Source organism: Lycium ferocissimum, chromosome 6 (assembly GCF_029784015.1).
Source record: "Lycium ferocissimum isolate CSIRO_LF1 chromosome 6, AGI_CSIRO_Lferr_CH_V1, whole genome shotgun sequence".
In the NCBI taxonomy this organism is placed as follows: domain Eukaryota; kingdom Viridiplantae; phylum Streptophyta; class Magnoliopsida; order Solanales; family Solanaceae; genus Lycium; species Lycium ferocissimum.
In genome coordinates, this window is record NC_081347.1 from 7,649,728 (window position 1) to 7,665,892 (window position 16,165).

The following is a 16,165-nucleotide window of genomic DNA, read 5'->3' on the forward strand; positions in this document are numbered from 1 at the left end:
CGTATGCGAGGGCCATGCATAAAAATGAAAGAAAAGGATTAGTATGCGATCAACGAATAAGGTTAAGCATGTAAAAATATAAACTCAACATACATAATCCCAACGCACTATGTTATAATGTACAAACATATAAGATTTGTATAGACACAAAGTCACCAAACAGACTCATTCATGCTTGTAGATGCTTGATTTTAGAAGTCTCTCGACTCATTTTACGCAAACTAAGAATATACTAATGACTCGGGTGGAATGCCACTTGTTTCAATCTCAGAATGCCTAATCAACCTATCCTAAAAGCCATCAAGATATTCTTGCCAATGTTAAACACATGCTATCATATGCTTCGTTATACTCAGACTAATCCCAAGCATACTTAGAGCATATACTTGCTATTACGCGAGGCTGAGCAGATATACTCAGATGTTAATATCTATTAACTATGATTGAACTAATTTAACTAAATGCCAAACCAAATACATGATAACACATGCTCGCTAACCAACACTTATTCCCCACTGATTTAGATGTTCTGTCCCTCCAATCTGGCTCCTAGTTTTCAAACGATGGCTATATAGGTTAACCTTAACCGCTCATTTTAAACCGCTCATTTTAGATCTTTATAGCATACCAAGGAAGAGAGAACATTTAACTGATTTTATACAAGCACAGGAAGGCAACATCATGCATGAAAATCATGGCAGATAAATTTCATTCAAGGCGGGGAATGCCAAATCACGATAAGGAAATAGCAACCTCAATAAATTGAAACTTCCTTCTTTTAAACATAGAGTCCTACAACAGGGGACAGAACTGAGTCTAATACTTATATCCCTTTAAAGAAGCATATTTCGAGCTCTTTAGATACTAAACCCCATAGTGAATCAACAACACAGACCACTGGTGCAGGCTAAACTGAAATCATCTAAAACAAACTTTTAATAAGGAGATTACTTAATATGTCATTTTACCACAACTAATTGATTTGAATCTAACTGACACAAAGACAGATTAATAAACAGGCTATTTCATACCCTTAAGCTAACCAATGATTATTTAACTGATTCATACTAGATTGACTAGGTCATATTGGATTAAGTTTAACTAACATGAATAGCTGCAAACGGCATGCCTAACTAATCATTAATCAAATTAACTAGAAATGCAGCCTAAAATGAACCTATAGAATTTGCTAGATTGAATTATCAACATATAAAGAAGCGATGTTCACACCGAACCAAACATGCTAGTAGCCTAAGCTAAATGATAACGGCAGCATTCGACGAGATCTGAACTAAGCTAAAATATAATATTAACTCATTGAACAACAGTAACTAAGCTAAACACCAAACTGAATCATACAGGCACATAGACATACAAAACTAAAAATAAAAGGAATGGAATGGGATTTACCTTCTTCGGGTGCAAAGAAAGTGGGGCTTCGAGTCTACGATCTACCTCGAAAACACCACGAACTCCGAGTTTTAGATTCGAACCACTATCCAGGGATAAAAGGAACGGAAATGACTCAGTATTTTGAGTCGATATCAAAGGACGATTATGACTGCTAAAAGAACTAATATTTTCTAAGGGGGATTTCTGGTCCGCTCCAACTTGTTTAATTTTAGGGAATTTCTGCAGCTAAAAGATCTCTTTTAGAGGATTTTGGCGACTGGAAAAACTCTCCCCAAATGAACCCCTGAAAGGATTATTTATCCCTCCGCTAGGGTTTTGCTGGGAGTTCTAAATTGAAAAATTGGGCGGGATATTTTCAAAATCAAACGTTCAGATTGGCAGGTGCTTTTACCTGCTCAAGATCAGAGAAAAAAAACAAAGGAACTAGACAAAACCTATAAAAATCTGTACCCGAAAATGAAAAGAATTAATAAGAAAAGGTTTCGAGTTTCACTAATGGACGAACTTCATTTAAAACCTTTCAGATTACCAACAGAAAAGGGGAGAAGAGGACCATTTACCCTGGTGATGGAAGGTACAAGGCATTAATTTTCGTTCCCGAATCGGCCAAGCATGGCCTGTGACCACGAAAGGAACCCTGTGGATTTGCTATTTGCGTCGGTCAAAGAGAGAGAGAGAGAGGGAGAGAGAGAGAGAGGGAGGATAGGGAGAGAGAAGAAGAGGGGCGTGGGCGAGGAAGGGTAGAAGTGAACCCTAGTGGTTCACTAATGTTGATTGAAGCGGTACCGGAAGCCGGGTTTCGGTTTTGGGCTGAGTTTAATGGGTTGGTGGACTGGATTAGTTCGAAAATATTTATGGGCTGGCTGATTCGGGTATTGAAATGTGGGTTGGGTAATGAATTAAAATATGGGCCAGATGAAAGGAATGACTTGGCTTTCTAAGTTTTTTTTTAAATAAAAGACCCATTTTAATAAATTATATACTAAGTGTGTTAAAATACCCCCTAATATAAAAGTATGTGTTTATTAATACTCAGATGAAAATAGAATGACGCTATAATGGTCGTGCGATAATATATTTAAAATTCAACAGTAAGTATATGCTATTATTAAAATACGCGAAGATAATGGCGATGTGCGTACATAAGCTGGTAAAATGCTAAAATGATTATAATGCGGGTTATAATAATACCGGTAATAAAAATAACAATAATAATAATAATGATGATAATAATAATACTGGTAAAAAATGGCAATAATAATAATAACGATAATAGTAATATTAGTGACAGTAATAAAATAACAATAGTGACTGCAACAGGATAATGAACGCCAGTATTAATAAAAGCTAATAATTATAGTAAAATATAAATAATTGTTGCTTAAATTACCAAAAATAGTAGAAATGTAAATAAATATTTAGGGAAGACGGGACAAAATCGGGTGTCAACACCATCCATTTCTTATCTTCTTTAAATGATATAACAAGAAAATAAGCAACCAGATATTGTAAAAATATTGAGACAAAAACTCAATAATTTGAACAAACCAAAATCACAATTTTAATGAAAAAGAAGAAGAAGATGAAGGGACATGAAGAAATCAAAAGCCCATACCTCACACTAGCGATTCACGGGCTCTGCGATGTCGAACCAGTCATCTATGAAGTGACCAAAGTGTCGTAGAAGAACACTTGGGATTCTGGGAGAACAGTCAACACCTTTAAAGAAAAAACTGTGCTCTGCGATGTCGAACCAGTCGTTTACGAAGTGATAAAGTGTCGTTGAAGAACACTTGGGATTCTGGGAGAACAATCAAAACCCTTAAAGAAAAAACTTTCTTTTTCCTGTTAGCCAAGACCATTGAATTCTTTTCACATCATCAACAAGAAACCAATAGGTCAAGCAATTATATGACAATATGTAGGCTTATTTGCATCTGGCAGGTGGCTTATTTCAAATTTTAGGATCTAGAATAGCAATAAAATACACTATATGAACCTTTTTTATTTGGACCAGAACACAATATTGCATAAACGTTTCTCCTTTGTCTTCCACTTCCCTGTACCTAAAGAGATTTCTTCATTTACTATTTGACTTAATGCCTTCTCCTTTGAATTTAATCACATGAATATTGTTCCAAAAACACATTATTCTACTAACGAAACCAATAAAATTTTCCTCTCGTAACTACATTTACGAAGCGAGCGAAAGAATAATCGCTTTTTAACCGTATCTTTTCAGCCATTCAAAAACACCATGTCGAAAAAAAGATAAACTTCCTATACTTTATAGCCACTTCCATGGTAATTTTTAGTCACTCAAGATATGGTCGATTAAAGTTATACACAAAATTACAAGAAGAAACAAGTTTAGATCCAACATCGAGGTCCGTGAGAAAACAATTTCATCACACTATATGAAATCACCACTATAAAATGCACCCAACAAGAGTGAAATTGCAGAGAAAGTAAAAGGAAAAAAGGCAAATCTCAAATTTTTCTTTTGACAACAAAAATAGGGAAGAAAAGTGATATTGTAGAACCAAGCAAAGCAAAGACCCAACCAAAAGGCTTAAAATTATTTCAAACCCACTTCGATAAAGGACCCAATTTAATTGTTTGCTGAATATCACAAAAGGCGTTCTAAAATAGTTGCATGAAACAATTTTTTAGCCTATATAGGATTTTCCTGAACTTAGCTTATATCAAATACACTACCCACACCTCACAAATTAAAAAAAAAAAAAAAAAGAGATTAAAGAAGAAATCCAAAAATAATCAGCAAAGAACTTACAATTTCTTCAGCTAATGATGTCTCAAATATGTCTTCTTAGATTTCTCAAACAACCACTTCTTCTAACCATTTAGCAGCTTCAACCCTAGAAATTAACTACACCAATATTTTGAAAATTCAGTTGAAAAAGACCAAACAACAATATAAACAGAGAAGATGAAAAGCCAAGGGTTTACTTCATCCAAGAAGAGGAGTTCTGATGGAGAATGGGTAATGGCAAAATGAGGGATCTTTTTGTTTGATACGTTCATCAGATGAAGAGAGAAGACATATTAGTTTTGATTTAGGAAATAAATGTAAAAAGAAAATAAAAGAAATGATTTTGGCGGGTTAAGCAAAAAACAGAGCGGGGAAATTAAAGGGTGGAGGGAATTAAAACCATTCCAATAGATAAAATATTTCATTTAATAATTGCCACAGATAACATTAACAGCAACGGTTAACAAATGTGTTGCAATAGGTAAACCTACAACGACGGTTTCGTACAATGGCAACGGTTTAATTATTAAGCTGTACCGGTGTCCCCAAAACCTTTTGGCAACGGTTTTAACCGTTGCAATAGACCCTCTACAACAACGGTTTAAGAACCGTGGCTAAACAATCTGTTGTCATAGGCTCAATTTCTGGTAGTGACTTTTAACTTTTTAAGACTGGTAGAAACTGATAGATACTTGATCACGTGAAAGGGCTAATTAATATTTACGAATCAAGTAACCAAAATACACACACATACATCACGAGGTCTCAAGTTTAAATTCCAGTGGAGGAGCCGAGGAGTCGGAATTTTCATTAAGAGTGTTCAAAAATAAAAAATAAAAAGTAAACACATGAAAAAGCCAAAGAGGTTCAACATTTGATAAAAAAAATTATCCTTAATATACGCTATCCCCTAAGCCCGCCCCTGCCCCTGGTGGGAGGTATCAGGTACCCGGACACCATTGATATAAAACAAATTTAACCTTATATATGCTATCCCCTAATCCGGGAGCAGATCTAATATTTGAGGTTTATGGATTCTGGTGATCCTAGTTTTCCAACAGACCCACAATTTATTTATGCTAATGGGTCACAGATATGTACGTATTTGAGCCAAAATTACCAGGATTTGGGTATTAAATAAATACATACATACATAAAGAGTATGATCAAGTATTGGGTAAATTAAAGGAACTTACAGCTTGTTGAAGGAAAATTTCTGAACTTGTGGATTATTTCGCCTCTATTCAATTATGTTTGGATTAGAAATTGATTTTGCTGATGTTTCGGTTTATATACACTTAAAATAGATATCCTTTTCCAATTGAAAATAAGAAAAACTAAAAATAATCACGTTTTAACCCCCAAAGAAATGACATAAGTATTGACCATATCAGATATGATTTTATTGTAAGATATGATTTTATATATTCTTTACTCTGAAGAATCACATCGTTAATACTCTGGAAGATATGGATCGATATTGTGCAAGATATACGGTTAGAATCATGCTTGTAATTATGTAGGTATTTGTGTATAAATAGTCTCTAGTTCATGAATTGTAAATCACAAAATATCTAGAACACTTTTCAAGATTATTGATTTATCAATAGTTATCATGGTATCAAGAGCCTACTTTTTCCCCCTGAAATTGTTCTACTTCTTATACTTTGTTGCTACTTGATTTCTGTCATCAAGTTCTCTTTTATTCTTCCAAACGGTTTCACATTCTCATGAAGATTTGTCTACCAAATTTGATGGAAAAAACTATCCTATGTGGGAATTTCAATTTCGTATCTTTGTTCAAGGGAAAAACTTGTTTGGAATGTTGGATGGATCAAGAACTGATCCAAACAAAGATAAGGAAAAACAAGTTTGGCATGCTAACAATGTTCGTGTCATTTCATGGATACTCAATTCCGTACACGCAAATGTTGCATTGAGTCTGCGTCCGTTCAATCTGCCATCGAAGATGTGGAATGTCACGACCCAAATCATTTCACGATCATGTGGTTTTGGGCACCCACACTAACCCTCCCCTTGACACGGCGAACCATCTTCAGATAACTACCTTAATTTTGATAAAAGTAACATGCGGAATAAATACTTTTATTATAAGAAATTTCCAAAATCACAAAGCTTATCAGCGGTCTAGACTCATACAAGAGCTTCTAAGAAGTTTACAATTTGAAGAAATTAAATAAGAATTCAAAAGTTTGGATACGACTTCGTTTAAGGATAGAGAACAAAACTCTTTATCAATTCCATAAGGAGAGACTTACGGGTTGCAATAGCTCACCCTAATCTTATTTCGGTCTTTGACGAATGCCTCGAAACGGTCGTTGAGACTCCGAACATCACACCTCACGAGAAATAATCCAACTCAAATAAATTGTGTTACTTGTGGCATCATCGTCAAGGTCCACATGTCAAAAGCTTTCCTATATGTTACAACATTGTCTTCATTTGAATATAAGCTAAATCTAACACTAGGCTCGTAGTATCATACGATTCTACGACAATGGTGTAGTTCACGCATATAAACAAGAAGCAACTAACAATACTTGGGTATTTTTTTAGAAACAAAAGTAATCAAACACATAAAACACATCTAGCACCTATGAGGAAGTCTTGCATTAACGATAGTCACGAGGGGATCTCAATATCTCAAAGATAGAGGCATTATAAGCCTAGGGAGAATTCTATAAACCACATCGATTCCATACATCAAATGTTCCTAAAATAAATACTCACAAACAACAACTCACAAAGAATTCGCATATTCAAATCCCCACACTAACCCTCCCCGGTGGGCGAACCCTTCGTATAACTACCTTAATTTGATACAACATGCGGAATAAATACTTTTATTATAAGAAATTCCCAAAATCTGTCTAGACTCATACAAGAGCTTCTAAGAAGTTTACAATTTGAATAGATAACGTACTCAAATCGGATACGACTTCGTTTAAGGATAGAGAACAACGTAAATCTAAGGAGAGACTCGGGTTGCAATAGCTCACCCAAACGTCTTTGACGAATGCCTCGAAACGGTCGTGAGACTCCGAACATCACCTCGAATAACTCTACACTCCAGAAGGAGTGTAGCAAGAGTAGTATGAGCACAACACTAGGCTCGTAGGTATCATAGGCCGACTAAGACTAGATAACGTATATAAAGGCAACAAGCAAGAAAAACATATAAACCAACAAGTACAAGTCAATATGAATCCATATCCACAGAACAAGTCATCTTTTATGTTATAGCATCTAAACCCAATTGTGCCAAGTCTTAGTATAATCAATCCGAATCGCACATCACGGTAGTATCACAACAATCAACAGAACCAAGATATAATGCAATGCAATAATGTATGTAGGATGAATGCAATGCATATGCGCTTTGTACAACATGTCCCGACGGAGCTTAACTCCACGTCTCGGCGATCATGACCCATGGGGGACCCGCGAAGTCCATGTACCACTCGCTCCGAATATAACCTCGGATCACGAGCACACTCTCACGATCCCGGCAAAGACCTCGGGCATCGGACACTCCATCGTTCCCGCAAGAAACCTCGGGCAACAAACACTCATCTCTCTTTTACCCTCTCCGCAAAGACCTCGGAGGCTACACTCTCTCACATATCATCATTAGTGCCATAACCATGCATATATCAATGTATCATGGAAATGCATATGAGTATGATGAAATGTAATGTTAAAAACCAATTCAATCCGAAACGGTACCGCACATGGAATACAAGTAATATCGAGAATAAGGCTACACAAAAAGCCACAATGGAATCACCATTCTCATCTCCATATCAATCAAGTAAAACACCGCAATATCATAGCCATGATATATCATTAGTCACGTATACTCAATGTCTCAAGTGGCAACGAGCACAAAAAAAAAAAAAAATAGATCAAGATAAGTCAACAACACAACGGGATGTGTAGCCCCCAAATCATACAACAAGGTCCAACCTAAGAAAATATCTAACCCAACTTGATACCCGCAGTTTATATGCATTCTCCGACAATATCATCTAAACATACGCTTCGCTAATCAAAGTCTCACCATAAGGTAAACCGTAACCTACCTCAATGCCGAACAGGTGTCACGAACTCCCATGCCAAAGCTTTTTCCTTCTGAAGTGCTTCCGATCGGACAAGGTCTTTAGTGCTTATTCGTCACACAATATGTGTACGCTACCCAATAATACTTCAACCTATATTAAGACGCCAACAACTATGGTTAAGCTACGGGAGATTCAAACGTATTCTAACGTTAGTAACTCCTTTCTAGATGTTTAGGCGATGTTTTCTCTTGTATCTAAACCAACCACATACTACCAATACAACATCAATAATTATGTGTTCAATACCAATCCGGACAGCCCACACAATATTCTAAACAGCCCACATTCATAACATGCAATAACGATTCACATACGGCTTCGACATTCTCAAGTTACTTTTATTAGTTTGTAGCCTTAACGTTTGCATGTAACAACTTATAACAGCCCATCCAACATACAATATGATGTATACTCTTAACTTATAATTATTCTTTCCAACTTAATGAAAACACAAGTCCAAAACAGTCCACTACCACAACATGTCCAAAACAAATTCCTACCCGACAACATAATAATGTTCGGAATTCTTGCAAACGTTTACGAACATACTAAGCCAACCACATGCGATTTTTATACATCATTTCATGTCTTCTTTTCATATAATTTTAGTAAGTTATGACCAGCTATCCACACGACAAGTACAACATCAATTCATACGCAACTACGCTATATCGTCATTTTTATAATCCTTAAAACAACTCACAAATGACTTTAGTTTCAACTCCAACCATTAAACACCTTCCTTTCCATCATAAAATTCATGATAATAACAATCAAAATATCAAGTAAAAACAGTTCACTAACTTCTTCACAAAACAGTCCACACACGGCTACACCATGCTTCAACATCTCTCACATAAAATCATAGATTCAACCATTTTCATACTAACCTAACTTCACCTTTAACCTTCCAATTCTTTTCATTCTTTTTACCATGAGATCTATGATAGTAACAACCATATTTATTAAAGAAAATCAGTCCATTAATTCCACCAAAACAGTCCCTACGGCCAACTAACATTCCAACGCCAACTTTCATGATTTTATGCATGCGATTCATGTTCGTCAAGTTACAACCATACTTCAACATCAACACATATAACCCCATAACTACTATCATGTTCCAACATCAATACACCTTATTTCATGCATACAACTTATATTCACACATCTACATCACCCTTAATACTTGAAAAGAAAGTTAGATCTTACCTTGACAACTTGACTTCTCTACTTGGCTAGAGTTGGTGACTTGAGATGGAAAATGGTTCTTGTTGCTCCAAAGACTATCTTCACGTTTTAGGGACCTTCTAAAGGGTTGAAACACCTTGGAAAATAATTTTTGGATCAAGACTCAAAGAGCTAAATTTCAGCCCTCTTGGCCGAATGGTTCTCCTCTCTAGGCTTAGGTTTTCTTTCTTTGTGTTGTGTAGTTGAAATGAATTGTGATGGCTGATTTCTTGGTCATTATTTGGTTCAACTTTGATGCCTACAAGTTGGTCACATGCTCCACTTATGGCATGATTCATTCCATTAACTTTACACTTTAAATTTTCTAATTTGTTTTCTACAACTTTTGGCCAACCTCACCTTCTTGTTTCTCCTTTCTTCTTTCTTTTCAATTGTTTACAAGACAATTGTATGTGTGGTGAATGATTCATACACCACCCTTTGTCCATTGTAATCATGCCAAGATGGATGAGCAATATTTAATGTAAAATGATCCCTCCACCATGTTATGTCCTCCTAAAACAATGTATACTTTCATAAAGTAGTGGATGCTCAAATATTCAATTGTATGCTTCAACTTTTTCTCCTCAAAATTTTCAGCCCTATGGCCGAATGTAACTTGTGTGTTTCTTCCAAATTTAATTGTCCACAATATGTTGAAAATGTAGTGGATGAATCAACATTTAATTGCATATTTGTATGTCTTCCATTAACCTTATTTTAGATGACTTTGAGTCATCATCCTTTTTACCTTGGATGTTGATGCTCTTGTTGGCTCATTATTGTCACCAATTTTTACTTAACACCACACTTAAGTAATTCCTAATCTCCAATAACATTTTTGTACTAAGTAAAATTTGTAACCGATTTGTTCTAGTTTAGAAATTAAAATCCAAAGTTTCTATCTCACGTTGATTCTTTCGCGAATAACTCGACGTATAAAAATACGGGGTCTAACATTCTCCTCCTTTAGAACATTCGTCCTCGAATGTCAAATGAGGACTAAAACTCGTCAATTAAATAACCGAATCACCCGTTATCGCAAGCTATAGACACCAAAATTAGACCACGAATAAGGTGTTTTAGGGATATTAGGCCTAAAAGTGCCAAACGACCAAATGGGTCGTTACATCGATACCAATTAAACAATCGCTCGTCCTCGAGCGACAAGAGAGAATGAAAGCTGACGGTAACTAAAGAATCCTTGATAGGACACCGTGGGAAAACCTCTACGGAATATGCCATAAACATTTCTCTCTCGCCTTACTAGCCGAACTCCCTCTAACTTAGATAAAAGACCTAATTTTCATATTTCCAAATTCAAAATTTTCCCCCCATCCTCGCTTCCGAATATAACCATTGCTTTTGTCAAAATGTTCTAATCGTATATAACCAAACCTATGAACGTTATCGATAGGCCTCACAATTTTCCTTAGAACCACACCAACCTTAGAATAAGACGCAAACCTTGCCCACTCGAACCGGTAAAGTATTCTGATTTCACTAACCCTTCTTTCACCATTCTTAAATTTTCTTTCGTCGAAGTACCCTTGCCAAAAATCCTTAATGGAAATAATTTCCCTTTCTCCTTAGTTCATAAGTTCACTAACGTGATCACTGATATCTAAAAGTATTTCACCATTAGTGCTAGTCACACCATCATCATTCTGTCACCGTAAATAATTCCATTGACCCACGCCTTATTCGATAGTCCTCAAAAAGATGTTTACATATGAATAACCGACCCTTACTTAACTATACCGAAATTAGTCAAATATAAGGTATAAGTCACTGTATTGTAGACTTAGGGTAGATAATTTACTTTAAAGTACTAGTCTTGTCTTTATATATTTCTTATGTGTATAAATACTAATACAAATTATTTCTTGTCAATATAGATTTCTTAACCGTACTTATATAACGTAATTAATTGATTCTTGATTTGTATATCATGGTTTTGACGTATTACAGATTTTTTTTATCGGTTATATACGTCTATTCTTAATTACGTATTTTAAAAATAAACAATACGTATCTATACACAATTCCTAATTTTTTTTTATATATATATATATATATATATATATATATATATATATATATATATATTTTTTTTTTTTTTTTTTTTTTTTTTTTTTTTTCTGCTCATTTGATTTTGTGGCCGACAAGCTTTATAAAAGCAGCCGTTCAAAATTTTTTTTTTTTTTTTTTTTTTAAAAAAAAAGCTTTTACCCCTCAGGTAAAACCCAGATGGCCGACAACTTTATGAAAAGAGCTGTCCTCTTTCCAAAAGCAAAAGCAGACGGCATCTTCAAGATCAGCCGTCCACTTGGATTACGCGTTTTATAGGGAAGAGTGATGTACAGGAAGTGACTACACTAGCTGACCTTCGTTCATGCACCAATGCTGCATATATGCTTCTAGGATCCTTCCTTTTGAATCCAATTACAAGAAAGAATGCAAGGTAATTCAGACACTACGCTATCGATCATCGCACGATAACGCTTTTGATGTTGCTAACAATCCTTTGATGATGGATTTCACTCTTGAAGATCCATTTTATTCATCTTTTTATAACCCTACCCCAGGTGATGGTCATATTCTGAATATCTATTTGTATACACTAATAGTATTTGTTCTAAATAAATTATCTAATGTATTATAATGTTATGGGTGCAGGGATGTGGAGCGAAACGAGGGATGAGAACCGTGAATTGTTGTCATGTGACAACAATCAAGAAAAGATAATTATAACGGAAAAAGGGAAGCAAAAAATGTTATCTCGAGAAGCAATTTCCAAGTGTTTTTACATGCCAATAAATCAAGCACCCAAGGAACTCAATATTGGGGTGACACTTTTGAAGATAAGATGTAGGGATTTGGGAATTCGAAGGTGGCCACATAGGAAGTTAATGAGTCTTCAAACCCTAATCAAGAATGTTAAGGTTCACTCTCTATATACACATCTTCTTTACACTCTTGTTTCAAATAAAAAAAAAAAAAAAAAAAAATTCACCTTTTAGTTTATGTAACAATATTATATTCTCTTAATATTTCGTTTAGAAAAGAACGTTAAGATATTCTCTACATAGACATGTTACCCTTGTTTCGATGATGAATATTTGCAGGAATTGAAGAGGGGGGAAGGAAATGGTATGGAACAGAAGTGGAAGGATGTGATAGATTCATTAGAGGAAGAGAAGAAAAGGATGGAGGAAATCCCAGACATGGAACTTGAGGAGAAAACAAAGAAATTAAGGCAATCTTGTTTCAAGGCTAACCACAAGAAGAGAAAGCTTATGGGTATGGCAGAATTGCAGGCTTCTTTTGATACCTACTGCGATAGTGGTCCAGTTGCAGACAATAATGCTGCTATTGGTTATGGCCATAGAGAGGAAGATGATGAAGATGAAGTCATTAAGTCTCTTCTTGCCGACTGTTTCAACTCCAGCAGCCCAACTTTGCATGATTGAACTTTTTTTTTTTTTTTTTTTTTTTTTTTTTTTTTTTTTTGTGTTCCTATTAGCTACTCGAAGAAAGTAGTTGGGACAATGGTAAAATGTGCTGATTTGAGTGGTGAAATCAATCTCTTTAAAACTTCCATTTGTGTAGACTGTCGATATCACAGGCTCTTGAAATGCAGTTCCTTTTCTTTTCAATTAAAGGCGAATAAACCTAAAATGTTTAATTAAAGGCGAACAAACCTAAAATGATCAATTAAAGGCGAACTAGCCTAAATGCGGTGCTTGATCTATGATTATTAATGATGCCGTGCCAATGATTTGGGGATCTTCTACCCTTCCAAAATTCACGTCTAAAAAGTTCCTGTACTCAAAGAAATTTGTGAGTTTCAAATTTAATCGGTATTAAGTTGGCTTTGCCCTTTGCTTTATCCGAATCTTGCAATTGCTGACACTAGCTGGAGGAATCAGGTCAAAAGTAGTTCATATGTGCAAGGAAAATAAAATTAAAATTTCTAATAATGTGACCGAAGCCTATGTAAGCCTATAATTAAATCCTATTATAAGGTGGATAAAACCCAAATAAATAATGAAGTCTTATTATAAGGTAGACAATCCTAAAATAAAATAATTAAATACTTTGAATAATTCGTTCGTTAAATGACCACTCCACTACCTCTATACCCTATTCTCACCTTTTCATAATTAGGTTCCACTGCCACCAACCTTTAGAAAGGAAAAGTCATAGCACTAATCCATTGATCAAATTATTTTTATCTTTTATCCCCACTACAATCCAACATTAATAACAAAAATGCCCAGCTGTTCAGTCTCGTTTCTCGTGCCAACGGATCCCAAAACTCGCTTTTGATGCTTCCAACGGATTCCTTGTGAAATTTCACTCAAATTAGGCTTTTGAAACACTCAATTTGACCTTACAATGAATGAGATATGGTGGTTTCAAGTTTTGGAAAGAATGCAGATTTTTAATACGAATTTCAGTAGCCATTTCACAACTTTCCCATAATTCTCATTCAAAAACTTAGATGCAGACCCGATAATCCTTCATCTATACTATAAGAACTCTTACTTTGCTATACGCTTCCTAAAACCGATCATACCATCGAACAAATCGCTCTTATTAAGCCATAAATGCATTCTTGCCTCTTTCGAGAAAATCCAATACTATAAATATGGAGGTCCTATGACCCTATGAATCACTTCTCCCATCTCTTCAACCATCCTCACAATAACGAGCCTAACCACGACTCCACACAAATGAAACCTTAGGTCATATCTAGAAACCGAACTTAGTCACGCATCTAAATTAGGACAACACAACTCGTATCGTACCACATGTCGGAAACAACCGTTCGCGCAAGAATTTAAGGATGAGTTCCCATCATCCGGGAGAAGGTAAAACAGAGAAGTTCGTATACCAATTGGGATCAACTAGATACCAATTTGAATGAAGTAGCACGAAATAATGAAAGAATCAAGTTTCCTAGATGTCCCATAGCCTCCCAATTATAAGTGTGGCGCGCAACACACCCATAAGTAGGACTCTACTAGACATTGCTCTTGTACTTATAGACCGGGTAACCTAAGCTCTGATACCAACTTGTCACGACCCAAATCATGGATCATGCGGGCACCCACACTAACCCTCCCCGGTGGGCGAACCCTTCGTATAACTACCTTAATTTGATACAACATGCGGAATAAATACTTTTATTATAAGAAATTCCCAAAATCTGGTCTAGACTCATACAAGAGCTTCTAAGAAGTTTACAATTTGAATAGATAACGTACTAAACCGGATACGACTTCGTTTAAGGATAGAGAACAACGAAATCTAAGGAGAGACTCGGGTTGCAATAGCTCACCCAAACGTCTTTGACGAATGCCTCGAAACGGTCGTGAGACTCCGAACATCACCTCGAAATAACTCTACACTCCGGAAGAGTGTAGCAAGAGTAGTATGAGCACAACACTAGGCTCGTAGGTATCATAGGCCGACTAAGACTAGATAACGTATATAAAGGCAACAAGCAAGAAAAACATATAAACCAACAAGTACAAGTCAATATGAATCCATATCCACAGAACAAGTCATCTTTTATGTTATAGCATCTAAACCCAATTGTGCCAAGTCTTAGTATAATCAATCCGAATCGACATCACGTAGTATCACAACAATCAACAGAACCAAGATATAATGCAATGCAATAATGTATGTAGGATGAATGCAATGCATATGCGCTTTGTACAACATGTCCCGACGGAGCTTAACTCCACGTCTCGGCGATCATGACCCATGGGGGACCCGCGAAGTCCATGTACCACTCGCTCCGAATATAACCTCGGATCACGAGCACACTCTCACGATCCCGGCAAAGACCTCGGGCATCGGACACTCCATCGTTCCCGCAAGAAACCTCGGGCAACAAACACTCATCTCTCTTTTACCCTCTCCGCAAAGACCTCGAGGCTACACTCTCTCACATATCATCATTAGTGCCATAACCATGCATATATCAATGTATCATGGAAATGCATATGAGTATGATGAAATGTAATGTTAAAAACCAATTCAATCCGAAACGGTACCGCACATGGAATACAAGTAATATCGCAATAATAAGGCTACACAAAAAGCCACAATGGAATCACCATTCTCATCTCCATATCAATCAAGTAAAACACCGCAATATCATAGCCATGATATATCATTAGTCACGTATACTCAATGTCTCAAGTGGCAACGAGCACACAAAAAAAAATAGATCAAGATAAGTCAACAACACAACGGGATGTGTAGCCCCCAAATCATACAACAAGGTCCAACCTAAGAAAATATCTAACCCAACTTGATACCCGCAGTTTATATGCATTCTCCGACAATATCATCTAAACATACGCTTCGCTAATCAAAGTCTCACCATAAGGTAAACCGTAACCTACCTCAATGCCGAACAGTGTGTCACGAACTCCCATGCCAAAGCTTTTTCCTTCGAAGTGCTTCCGATCGGACAAGGTCTTTAGTGCTTATTCGTCACACAATATGTGTACGCTACCCAATAATACTTCAACCTATATTAAGACGCCAACAACTATGGTTAAGCTACGGGAGATTCAAACGTATT